At 38.8% G+C, this 13,823-nt stretch overlaps 1 protein-coding gene across 3 annotated transcripts in view; it reads left to right on the forward strand.

The window, feature by feature from the left end:
• Positions 1–13,823, forward strand: part of LOC135084469 (sex peptide receptor) — a 482,468-nt gene that overhangs the window by 207,436 nt on the left and 261,209 nt on the right. For all 3 annotated transcript variants that reach the window (XM_063979248.1, XM_063979251.1, XM_063979249.1), the window contains one exon: positions 2,324–2,357. The gene's annotated coding sequence lies outside the window, so the exon portion shown is untranslated. The remainder of the gene's footprint in view (positions 1–2,323; positions 2,358–13,823) is intronic.

Here is a 13,823-nt window from a genome sequence, read left to right on the forward strand (position 1 = left end):
GGATCCACGCGTACGAAGTCGCGGGCGGCCGCTAGTTTTAATATAATCTCATAGAGCAAAAGCAATGTATAGTGGCAGTAAGTGGGGCACATAGCTCGTAGAGACGACGGCCGTTGGGGCAGAAAAGTTCTCGAGTGGCGACCACTGGCCGGAAAACGTAGCGTGGGCAGGCCTCCCACTAGGTGGACTGATGATATGGTGAAGGTCGCGGGAAGAACTTGGATGCGGGCAGCCCAGGACCGGTCGTTGTGGAAAATCTTGCGGGAGGCCTTTGTCCAGCAGTGGAGGTCCTGTGGCTGAAATGATGATGATGAAGGGAATCAAATATAAAACGTTTTTATTTATGTGATCATTTTGTCCGGGTTTTTTTTTTCAATAATTCCATTATTATTCTGTTATCCGGGGCGAAGACGAGACAAAAAAATCTGAGATCATTAAAATCGGTCCATCAGTCAAGCAGTTCTTGATTTATAAACGGTATCTATAAACAAGAAAAACAGACAAGACAAAATACAAAGCGAATCAATTATTTGACTTGTCTCCATTTGATTAATGCATAGCTCATTGGATTTCAAATAACAATTTAATCAAAATATTTCCCCTTTCGGAGTTCTAAATATTAATATTCACGGAATGTCTCAACAGAGACTTACAATATTTCTGCGAATATTTTCAAATCAAGAAGCCTTTAGTGTTGTGAAAGCATCGATACAGGATATCGACATTATTGCCATGTGTGATATGAGATATTGTAATAGTATTCGATAGCCCTTTAACTATAATAATAGTATAACGAGGAAAGGTTTGCATTTTTGTATGTTTGTAAGTGTATTGAATAGGCTCCGTAACTATTGAACCGCTTTGAAAACTTCTTTCACACACATTTAACAACCCGGAAAGGGATCGTAACCGTATCAACTCGAAGCGGTCAGTATCTATATTATTTCTTTGTATGAAACTCCATACTTCAACGCACACTAACCGTAACATAACGCCTCGCCTCGTAAGTCGCAATTGACAGCGCACGAAAGGCGATGACAGCTTGCGAAAGGCAAGACGGTGTTGATCCCTTTCAGAGTTGATAGTCTGCTATGAGCTTTATAGAGCTTTTTTTTCTATGAACATTATTTTAATTTATAAATCAAAATACCTATCTGTGTGAAGACGGGGTGGGCCACTATTAATATTACTGTTAATGGCAATACTATCAATTTTTTCTACATCCAATAGATCGATGGTATCGGACGAATGTAACTTATAGATGCTTATCTAATTCAATTACTACTGTCGTCATCAATAGCATTGATCAAAATACTTTATCGATAGTATCGATACTAAGTTAAACAACACTAGGCCGATGGCTCACTCCCCGGGGAACCCAGTTGGTGTCATTTGAATGTAACAGGAGTTGGAAAAAGGATTTTTATGCGTGAAAGGCAATGTTTGGGTAATTGGACGCGTTCAAGTTTGAACACGATGTTTTGGAAACTTTGGAAAGGACTACTTTAGTCTAGGGTATGTCCACATTGACTGAAGACTAGAGGCTTATGTATAAAATTAGAGATATTTTTAACCAAATAGCCCAAGGCCGCTACCAACCGGGCGATATTGAAATCAGGGATGTTATGGATATCCGTAACCGTAACCGAAACTTTCGGATAACCGAAATAAATAATATCCGAAACCGTAACCGTAACCGATTTAAAAGTTTCGGATAGTTTCGTATGTAGGCAGTTTTAATTGTTTTTTGTAAATGTAAAGGCATAACAGCCTGAATTACCTTTATAATGCCATCTAGTATCAATTTTTATTTTTTTATTACTTTATATTTGATGTAAAGTGTGCGGCCATGAATGAACCGTGTTGGAAAACTATTGCAAATTACATTCTAAAACACAGATATCCGTAACAGTAGCCGAAACTTTCGGATATCCAAAATTAAAAAATATCCGTAACCGTAACCGAAACCGGTATAATGTTATTTCTATATCCGTAACCGTATCCATAACTGAAACTACATATCCATAACATCCCTAATTGAAATTTCCCATTTTCCATATTTTGCAAAATTCAAATCCTAAGGGGGTAAAATGGGACCACGCGTACGAAGTCGCGGGCGGCCGCTATTAAGAATAATAAACTTCTAATCATATTAATTTCATACAACAATACTCATCTCTCATCCAAAACCAACAATTAGACGGCTTATTATAATTTACGAAGATTTATTCCTCCCAAATTACAGCAACGGCATAATAATTAATGCGATTAATTAATACCTACTTAACATTAACGCGATATTAATTACCATTTATTGTTTCAGGTTATCTTCGTTTCATCCCATCTTTACGTGAATTGTAAGTATAATACCTATTTATTTTGTTAACCCATAGAGTTTTTATTTTTAGGATCCCTTTCATTAGCATAATATTGTATTTTGCCTATTAATAATACACTTTAGCATAACGAGTTTAGCATAATATTAATTTGCCATAATTAACCAATATTACTCGAATAATACGAGTCAAATTTAGTGTCAAAATAGCTCAAGGTACGGCGGGGATTTTTACCCCCTTAATAATAAAAGTTACACAATAGTTGAACCATTAAAACAGAGTTCAACTAGGGTGTAACTTTTAATGTTTCACAAAATATAGGTAGTAATATAGAGGTGGTAATAAATAATATGTAGGTATCTAGTAAGTAATTTATTATAGATAGATAAATAAATAAATAAATAAATTATAGCTTAATGTGCAAATAGCTAGGAACCATTATTTTGTAGTTTATACTCGTAAACCGATGAAACCGTTACCTATTATAAAATCCTTCATAGTTTTGATTTTATGGTTTTCATAATGTTTAACGGTTTAAAGCATACATTATAAAATGGTGGTAAAATTAGTTAATGTTTACTATAGTTAATTTACCATCACACGCGGTTACCATTAAATACCTATTTTATGCTTACCATGGCGTTCATGGTCCCATAAAAAGCACGTGGCGACCCATAACATCGGATATTTCATGATTCTCCGGTGCTACTTAATTAAAATATCTTTGGTTAGGATAAACAATGTTTTTTACCATCATTCTTGGATTTTATAAGACCTGAGTACATGATCCTGGTGTCAGGTAGGTTCAAGTGAACAAAGCAAGTAATGGATTAAAATTAAAAGCATAAATAAACTGAACAACAAAAAAAGATAATTAAAAATTACAAATAAGACGTTGTTAAGGACTAAGTCAAAACACTAATATTGCTTTGAAGACTAAAATTAAATATAGAGTCCAAAATACCATTTAAACTTCCAAAAATAAAATATAGATCAGATAAAACATGACCAATTTTCTCATAAAAAATATTGAATTTTTAATTAACTGGAAGACAGATTTTTATTCAATGTTCGACCTTCTTTATCTTAATGAAATGATGTTTTTATAACTTACTTACTTAATTAATAAAGACAGACAAAGCATTATTTTAGTAGCTATAAGAAGAGAAAACATCGTGGTATTTCCATAAAATTAACTTATAATCCACCTCCCTTAAAATTATTCTCTCACAATACATCTAGCCATTCTTTACCCTGTCCCAAATTCAGCAATATAGAAATGTAACCTACTTTCCTTGGCAAATACTCTTAGTCCTGTCAAGAGGTCACCCGTCAATCTTACTGGGGCAGGCCGAGACATGTCCTGGCGACAGGATTAGAGAGTTAGTACGCCGGGCATCCCGCGATATCCACCCTTGATTAATACCTAGAGACCGCCCTTTGAGCACTTGTCAGAGTTCGGGTGGACGCGGTATTTTAATTCACAATCTGTGTGGTACAGACAGGGTCTGTATTATGTGGGTTTTGAGACAGTTAATGCGCTAAGTGACTGCTCGCGAGCATAATATTCGTTCGCTGACGTTCGCCGATCAAATTAGATTGGTAATGTTTTCGTTGGTCTATCGTTAAGATTGTCAAGATACAGATATGTTTATATTCATTTATGTTAGATACTTTTTTATTTATTTATTTATTAAGGTAGGTATTTGACCGCAATCGCACCTGGTCGCAATCACACTTATTAGCGATTGCTTTTTGACCGTCAATCTCGCTGGGGCAGGCCGAGACATGTCCTGGCGACAGGATTAGAGAGTTAGTACGCCGGGCATGTCCGCGATATCCACCCTTGATTAATACCTAGAGACCTTCGAACCTTTAAGGGTGGACGTGGTATTTTTATTTTTATTTTCCTCCAGACTGTAATAGAACCCTTATACTCTAGTATAGTCTAAGTAGCTGATGCGCTTAGTGACTGCTCGCGAGCATAATGTTGCTCGCATTCGTTCGCTGACGTTCGCCGATCACTTATTTTGTTTATTCAAATTAGATTGGCAATGTTGTCATTGGTCTATCGTTAAATATGAAAAAAAAACATAACTTATGTTTATATTCATTTATTTTAGATAATAATTGCTTCAAAATCGTCAATCTCGCTGGGGCAGGCCGAGACATGTCCTGGCGACAGGATTAGAGAGTTAGTACGCCGGGCATGCCCGCGATATCCACCCTTGATTAATACCTACAGACTGCTCTTTGAGCACTTGTGAAAGTTCGGGTGGACGCGGTATTTTTATTTAGTTTTCCTTCTATAGTCTGGTCTGTGAGCACGTAGAATTTTGTCCAATGACCCCTTGCTACCCATCCTTATCGCTCGCGCATAATTATATTGATTGTGCGACTGGCACCCGCAGTGAGCGTGCGAGCCCGATAGCAACATTATTACGCGCGAGCGATAAGGATGGGTAGCTAGGGGTCATTGGACAAAATTCTACGTGCTCACGGACCGGGCTTTATACCTACTATAATATAGGGGTTTCTAGGCGCTAATGCGCTAAATGCTCGCGAGCATAATATTGCTCGCATTTGTTCGCTGACGTTCGCCGATCACTCGTTCTGTTTGTAATAGATCCAATATAGATTGGTGATGTATGTACTCGTTGGCTTTTCTTTTAGGACTTTCAAGATACGATTTATGTTTATTTATTTTAAGTTCTTAATAAAACTGTATTTTTTGGTTGGTATTCTGTCTGACCAATACTGCTAAGGCTCATTTACTGTTAAATTTTCTTCAAGACCGTCAATCTCACTAGGGCAGCTTGAGTCATGTCCTGGCAACAAGATTTTTATCGCAAAAAGTAGGTTCCTAATACGGTCTTAAGTAATTAAATTGATCAGCTACATTTAGCCTTTATGGTACGCAACAGTAAAACATGAATTTCCCCAAGTCCACCCACAAGGTGAACCGACGACCTGATAAAGATACCAGGAAGGCGCTGGATGCAGGCCGCTACCAACCGTGCGATGTGGAAGTCATTGGGGGAGGCCTATATTCTGCAGTGGACGTCCTGTGGCTGAAATTAATGATGATAAAATTATCATGATGATGAATTTCCCCAAACTTATTCCAAATACTGCATGATGCGTCAATCCTGCTCCAATTCCTGAGATGTTTTGGCAACAGGATTACATTGTTAGTACGCGAGACATGAACGATTCCTGTTGATTAATACCTAGAGACCGACGTGCACTGCCATTTGTAGTTCCCAAGGGATGAAGAGTGGAGGTGCTAGTTTATTAAGGAAATTAAGGAAAACACCGTGCAATCACGATTGATTGTCTTAAGAAAGTGAAAATGAATTGTTCGTTCGTTTCAGCCAATGACTTCCACTGCTGGATGAAGACATCCCCCAAGGATTTCCACAACCGGTCCTGTGGGCATGGAAAATGAATTGTTTTGGTAATTAGTGCAATTGAAATTCATCAGTTAGGTGCTATCCATTTTGAATGTTGATTTTTTGTTTTATTTTTTTTAATTCTTTTTTTTTTAGTGTTTGTTGCTACTCCTGCGAAGCGGAGGCGGTACGCTAGTGTAGGGTAGACTGGGTACGGTTGTAACAACTCGAATGTTATCGGTAGGTGAGGGGTTCAAGGGGAAAGTGTACGGGCTTGTCGCCCGCATACAATCGTTTCAGCCGAAAGACGTCCACAGCTGGACAAAGGCCTCCCCAAAGGATTTCCACAAAGACCGGTCCTGCGCCGCTCGCATCCAGGCACCTCCCGCGACCTTCACCAGATCGTCGGTCCACCTAGTAGGAGGCTTGCCCACGCTCCGTCTTACGGCTCGTGGTCACCACTCAATAACTTTCCTGCCCCAGCGGCCATCAGCTCTTCGAGGCTCGAGCTATGTGCCCCGCCCACTGCTACTTGATTTTAGCGATTCTGCGGGCTATGTCAGTCACTTTGGTTCTCCTCCGCATACAATCTATCTATCTTCTATATGAATAAAAATGAATTGATCTTCGTTAGTCAGATTAAAACTCGAGAACGGCTGGGCCGATTGAGCTGATTTTGGTTTTAAAATGTTTGTCGCAGTCCAGGGTAGGTCTAAACGGTGAGCAAATACGCGCGCGATATTGTTTTTCTGTGACAGACAAAATTCCACGCGGGCAAAGCCGCGGGCGGAAAGCTAGTATGGCATAAAAATATGTCACGTCCATCTTCTCTTCGTTCCGTGTGCCGCCATCTTGAAGACGGTCGGTTCGTCACCGCATCGAAGCCATCGCCAGTTTATTACCGTGGCGGTTTATTGTGGCCCAATAAATAGCAATAAGGCGTTTAATTAATATGCTATTCCGTGCTTATGACAACGTTAATGGTTATGTTGATAGTGCTGTAATACTTCATTCTTTATAGTTTGTGTAACTGTTTTCTTTATAATGCTCTCATACTATTTATCTAGTTAACGTCGCGGGAAGAGCCTGGATGCGGGCAGCAAAGGACTGTGTATTGTGGAAAACCTTGGAGGAGGCCTTTGTCCAGGTGGACGTCATTTGGCTGAAACGAACGAACGAACGAACTTACAATGTCTCATAATGATAGTAAAGTTATCTGTCAGATTCAAGTTCTAGCCCTTTTTAGGGCATATAATTATAGGTACGTTCCAAATACAGATTGCCGCCGCTTCTTCACGAGTGCTGAGAAGAAATGGCGGAAGAAACGCGGTCACCTTTGTCAGCCTTTTATTTTTATCGGTACGAGTTTACCATTTGGGAAAGAAAAGTTCTCACCTACCAGAAGTCGTAGTGTGGGCAGACCTCCTACTTGATGGTCAGACGATCTGGTAAAGGTCGCAAGAAGCGCCTAGATACTGGCAGCGTAGGACTGACCGTTATGGAAATCGTTGTGGAAATGTCTGCTTGTGACCACGGCTGCAGCATAGCAACCGAAACGTCAAGCCGTGAGAACATAATGTAACTCAATCATAAATGTCGCGTTAAAACCCGTGTCTTTCTATTTTTTAGTATCCATATGAGCGGCCTTTATCCTGCATGGGACGGCTTTTAATTAAAACGAACGAACGAATTTTCTCTTATAATATCTTACAAACAAGAATGGCTCACAAAAATAGGCCCATTCTCGCGTAATACGGCTATTCTCCATCGTCGATTTCCATCATTGTATCTTCGAATTCATCACACCATGCTATTTAACGATTTGTATACAAACCAGGAATATTCACGCGTAAACACACGCCAAAAATAATTCATAGATTTTCCATAGTTGAAGTGTATCTAGTAGGTATACCTACTAAAATAAAGTTTTGTGCTTAGTTTTGTATTTTAATGTCACTTGACTGAAAAAACTGGTTACTTATGTTAATACTAGATAGACAAAATATAATAAATACTACACTAAACAACGCTGGTAGGGCCCAAAAGATAAGAAGACATGTAAAGTGCCCCATAAGGGATACCTTTTCTTTTTTTATTATTTTCTATAATAATATTTTGACGATCATAAGTGCCACTAGTGGTCTAAACTGAATATTTATTTTTGATTTTGATTTTGAACAAAATTATATCACTCACAGTCTCAGTGAATTGGCTAGTACCTAAATATCTGTAAGAGTACAGTAACAAATAAAGACCAATAATGTAATTATTTTATTTTTCCCTGGGATGGGTTGCATAAAATAAAACACATTATTTTTGTAAAATTTTTACCCGTCTTGCTTCTACAGTGGAGTTACATGATCTGATGATCATGATTATGTTATTTTTGTGGTGGGATCGAGCCTACTAACTCTATCTATCTTTAGATGTGGCGTTAGCTAATCATGTTTACATAGAAGGGAATCGTTTTCTTAGAAACTTGGCTTACAAGACCTACGCTTGCGGGCCTTATCTGTACTTACATACTTTACTCGTAAGATATGGTTCATTTGTTTGTTCATTTCAGCCAAATGACGTCCACTGCTGGACAAAGGCCTCCCCCAAGTTTTCCACAATGAACGATCCTGTGCTGCCCGCATCCAGGTTCTTCCCGCGACCTTTACCAGATCGTCGGTCCACCTAGTAGGAGGCCTGCCCACGATACGTCTTCCAGCCATGGCAAGCGTAGGTTTTAAGCGTACTTTTATATACCAACATTGGAGCAATAAAGAATTTGAATTTGAATTTGAATTTAAGCAGTGCAGCAGCAGTAGTTTTTGGGTAAAATTATTAGTCATCTGTAAAATCCATAAAAAACTGTTGAATCCACATTTCAAAAGTACACTGAGCTCGTATTCACAAATGATGCTTGCTTAAGTGAAGCAGTAAATCGAACGCACAGCGTTGAATAAAGCTTTGTGACTGGTTCGTGTCTTATCCTGTGCATCCACGCGCACTGTGTGACCTCATAGTAATGTTTGTGAATACGGGTGATACTCGCTTGAACTATTCGAAGCGCAATGAAAAGCGTTCCACGGAACTAGTACAAGTATCTTCTCCGTACTAGGTGCCAGTAACCGTTGCATTCCAGCGTAATCCGATGGCAGATGATGGATGACACAATATCACGTGACTATGCGCATCTAGCTATGAAAATGAACGAGTATATTCAGGTCTTTACACGTTCAGTATGAATTTATGAAATAGATTGATTGATAGATAAATATTATTTAAACACAAGCTTAAGCCTACGGCTTTATCCGCGAGAGTTTCGGATCAAAATCAAAAATATTTATTTAGTTTAGACCACAAGTGGCACTTATGAACGTCAAAATGTAGTAAAAAATAGAAAAGAAAGGTAGCCCTTATGGGGCACTTTACAGGTCTCCTTATCTTTTGGGCCCTACCAGCGCTTCGAGACAAACATAATTATGGCAAGTGCTGAGAAGAAACGCCGGAACAAACTCAGTCACCGGTTCGTCACAGGAAAAGTACTAAAGCCTGGTCCGTGAGCACGTAGAATCCCGTCCAAACCCCAAGCTACCCATCCCTATCGCTCGCGCGTAATTATGTTGCTGTCGCGACTGTGCGACGGGCGCCCTCAGTGAGTGTGCGAGCGCGACAGCAACATAATTACGCGCGAGCGATAGGGATGGGTAGCTTGGGGTCATTGGACGGGATTCTACGTGCTCACGGACCAGGCTTTAGCGGGTTGGCGATCGACCGCGTGATCTCTGGCCCTGAACTACCAGTCTCTCCATCGAAGTCTCTCCATACAGACGCCATCAAAGGCTACTGAGTCCACCATGGTCCAGTGTACTCGCGACGCCTCTAACCGTCAGAAATGGAAGCACATCGCCAGGAGAGCTACCCTCGGAGATGACATCACCCCACCATGTACCTCGTCAGCGCAACCACGACCACTCTGATAAGAGCGCCCGACTAAGAAGAAGACGAAAAGTACTGCACCCGTTTAAAAACAGGGTTAAAAACTATCCTGTTTTTCTTTGGGCCTAAAAAAATGTCTACACCAAGTTTCATCTGAATCGGTTTATTGGTTTAAGAATGAAAAGGTTACAGACAGACTTACTTTTGCATTTATTACGAGTAGGTTCATTAGTTTGGGTCTAGTGATTAATAATAGTATCAGTTGTTACAGATACTTCGTGGAAATCAAGATAAAAACGAAAATTGATTGTTCGCGTGGAGAAAATTGTTTTTGGTAGTAATTAGGTAGGTATTATGTTTCTGGAAAAGGTTTGCTTGAAAAAGGGTCTTAGTAAATGTATAACTTTTTATGCAACACCTTTTATTCTAATCAAGCAAAGTTTCTTTCACGGACTTTTGTCCTTAATACAACGAAATAAAGTAGCAAGGTAATTGCTTATACTTGGTAAACCGTCATCTACCATACCATACGATAGCCCATATCTAATAATATAAGTACTCACGTAAAACCTTTAAAAAATTTATTAAACCAGCAGAAATTTGACCGTATTTGTAATTTTGCTCATCATAAAATCGTAGGCGTTCAAATTTTTCTTAAGTACTCTGTTACGCTTTCAAGCCTAAAAACCACTCAATCGAGTTTAATGAAATTTGACATAGATGGTTTGAGTCCCAAGAAAAGTCATAAGATAGCAATTATCCCGGTTTTAAAACAGGAACGCGAAAGTTTTTCTGTGACAGACTTTCACGCGGGCGAGGCCGCGGGCAAAAGCTAGTATTCTATATTAAAGTTCCATCTAAAAGCATACATTACTCGTACATACATCTGCTCGTTTGCCTCCTATCACATAAAAAAAAAAAAAAAAAAAAAAAAAAAACATTAGGTACTGATAACAGTCATTAAAGTTTGTAGAACAGACCCGAAGATTTTAAACTTTCAAATCGTTTTCACTGAAAAACCTATTCCCGAACGATGTAAAGTTCTTACTCAACTTGTACACTTTGAACGTTATGGAGAAAGTGCTGACTAGAGCAATCCATCTTAAAAACTCGAGAAACGAGTTTAGTGGGCATCAGAGCGTTATAAAGGTTTCAGTGTGGCTTTAAAACGGTGTTATAATGGCTTGTTAAGTAACTAGAGGCTGCTTAAGAGAGAATTGCAGCGTGGTTATGTTCTCTTTATATCAGGCGTTTAAAAATGTTATTAGTGCTAAAAATGGTTCGTTCTTATACTATAATTGACTGCTGCGGGTTGGAGGATTCTTTTTTTTATTTTCTATTTAAATGAGTTATAAAGCGGTATTATGAATCACTTTACTGACATTATTTGTACTTATTATTAAAGGGTGCAACAAAGTTTTTCACAAAGTAACATTCAATTTCGTGATCACTTCACAAGTCATGAATAATTTTAGGTTAAGAATAACATGCTACGACTTTGTCAGTCCGAATTCTAATGTCATATTGTCTACAGGTACAGAAGACAATTGTAAAAGTCGGTTCCATATTACATTAACTCACTCGAAACAAACGAGAGGTCTTGTGTCGAAAGCATCAGATTCTGCAGTTGACAATGATTAATTGGAAACTACGAGTAGCTTGCTACAAAAAACACCGGATATTAGTCACCTTTTAACTACTTCCCTCTATTACTCAACTTTAACAAATCAAATAATAAACTTGTGTCTCTTAGTAAGTTTTGTTGGAGTATCAGACCATGTATTTCTGTGTGCTCATTAATTTATAGATACCACAAGTTTTCCCTAAATACCGCCTTATTTATGATATTTCGTTCTTCATTCGTTCGTTTCAGCCAAATGATGTCCATTGCTGGAAAAAGGCCTCCCAAGCATTTCCTGCGCTGCCCAGCCATCCAGGCTCTTCCCGCGACCTTCACCAGATCGACGGTCCACCTAGTAGGAGACCTGCCCACGCTACGTCTTCCGGCCCGTAGTCCCCACTCGAGAACTTTTCTGCCCGGCCACGAATATTTCGTTATGATACTGTAACAAAAATTAAACACAACCTCATAAACTCTTAACAGTCTAAAGAGTAAGTAATGCCCGTTTTCACCATCAATCCCTATTTTTTAGGTGACCCCTATAGTAACAAATAACAGGAATTTTGTTGTCATAGGGGTCACTTAAAAATTAGGGATTGATATGAAAACGGGCGTAAGTCAATTAATTTCAACCTTATCAAAGTAACGACAAAGAATAAAAAAACAGAATGTCAATTCGCACAATCTATTATACCTACATCACCCCATAATAAGACGTATCATTGATACCATTATAACGGGTCTTTGTCGCGAAATTCACACATGGATAGTTCCATAAAGGCTCTAAAGGTGGATATACACTAGAGCACTTTCTCGAGCATTTCTATGCAATATGACTGTAGCGGACAGCCGCGTGCGGAAATAAGAAAATATCTTAGGTTTAAAATAAAGATGTATTTCTGGGTTAAATGCCCAGACGGCTATCAAAAAAACATACACTTCCAAACCAAAAACAAAAGGTAAAAAAAGTATAAAAACATAGACAAAAATATCAAAAGAGGTTGGTCCATCTACCGGTTCCCAACCCAACAATGACGTTCTTACGAATGGTACAATACAGGTAAAGTTTCTATAGGATTTTCATGTAATGTAATTTATTAGTTTGTACAAGTAGGTTGTAACAAAACAGCGAGCGTGGTCGACGTTTAATTCGTGAAAGGGTAGTACACTAAAACATATCTTAGTGCGACTCGTTGTTCTATTTCAAGTAAATCTAGTGATCTTTGCCTCCTGTATAAAAAAAAGTAAATCTAGTTCAGCATTCAGCAACCCGATAGACGCGAGCGTATTAATTACGGCGTATGATTTTTTTGTAAATAAGTTATAAATAAATATAAATATAATTATCATTTTACACTGCGCTTTTAGTCCCAAACTAAGCAAAGCTTGTACTATGGGTACTAGACAACGGATATAAACATACTTAAATACTTTTTTTTTGTAAATACATACATATTATACATAGAAAACACCAATTTATAGGTAAGCGCGCGGTATTTATATTGCCACCTTGTGGCCCTTGCCTGTCAAAAGTTTGCTGACCGCTGTTATAGTCTATACTCACCTTAACATTTCGGGTTGCCCCTCACATTGGGTTCTATTGCTGTAAGTTTCGGCTATAGTTTTTCCCCAATATCATTCGGGATGTATAATAATAAAATTGTTGTTTGGATGACTGGGTTTCCATTTTCCGCATATAAACGGTATAATGCAAGATTGAGCGGGAAGAATCTGTTTTGTCTTTTGTCCTTTTCTCTTGTTTTTCCTTTTTTTGTATTTCTGTGTTTTATTTTGACGGCTACATAATATTAGGATTATGAAACTGTTACATAACGTAGGAGAACGAAAGTGACTGATAAAGCCCGCAGAATCGCTAAAATCAAGTGGCAGTGAGCGGGGCACATAGCTCGTAGAGCTGATGACCGCTGGGGCAGGAAAGTTCTTGAGTGGCGACTAAGAGCCGGAAGACGTAGCGTGGGCAGGCCTCCCACTAGGTGGACCGACGATCTGGTGAAGGTCGCGGGAGGTGCCTGGCTTGAATGCAAGCGGCACAGGACCGGTCTTTGTGGAAATTCTTGGGGGAGCCCTTAGTCCAGCAGTGGACGTCTTTCGGCTGAAACGAACATAATGTTAGGGCTCTTTCCCACGGCAATCCAGCAATGCAGGATCCGTTAAACAACCGTTTAACATACAATCTCATTGATTACTTGTATTTGACTGTATTGGAAACATTGCTACAACAATACAGCTCAGAAATGAATTCACGTATCACAAAAACTGTGAAATGATCAATGGGTATTATTCGTATTAAACAAAACATCTCTGAAGATAAATGGTTCGAGAAATAGTCAGACATAAACAAAAGCCAATAATAACACTTAACCAACTTAACTCGATAAACAGAGAGCTTCAAACAACTGACGTAGAATGCGCACTTCAAAAAGTTAGGTCAAAATAATAATCCGACTCAAAATTAGATTTTCGCAAATTAAATGTGCATTTCACAAAACGAGCACATTATAAAATGTGCATTTCACAAAACGAGCA

This window comes from Ostrinia nubilalis, chromosome 26 (assembly GCF_963855985.1).
Source record: "Ostrinia nubilalis chromosome 26, ilOstNubi1.1, whole genome shotgun sequence".
Taxonomy (NCBI): domain Eukaryota; kingdom Metazoa; phylum Arthropoda; class Insecta; order Lepidoptera; family Crambidae; genus Ostrinia; species Ostrinia nubilalis.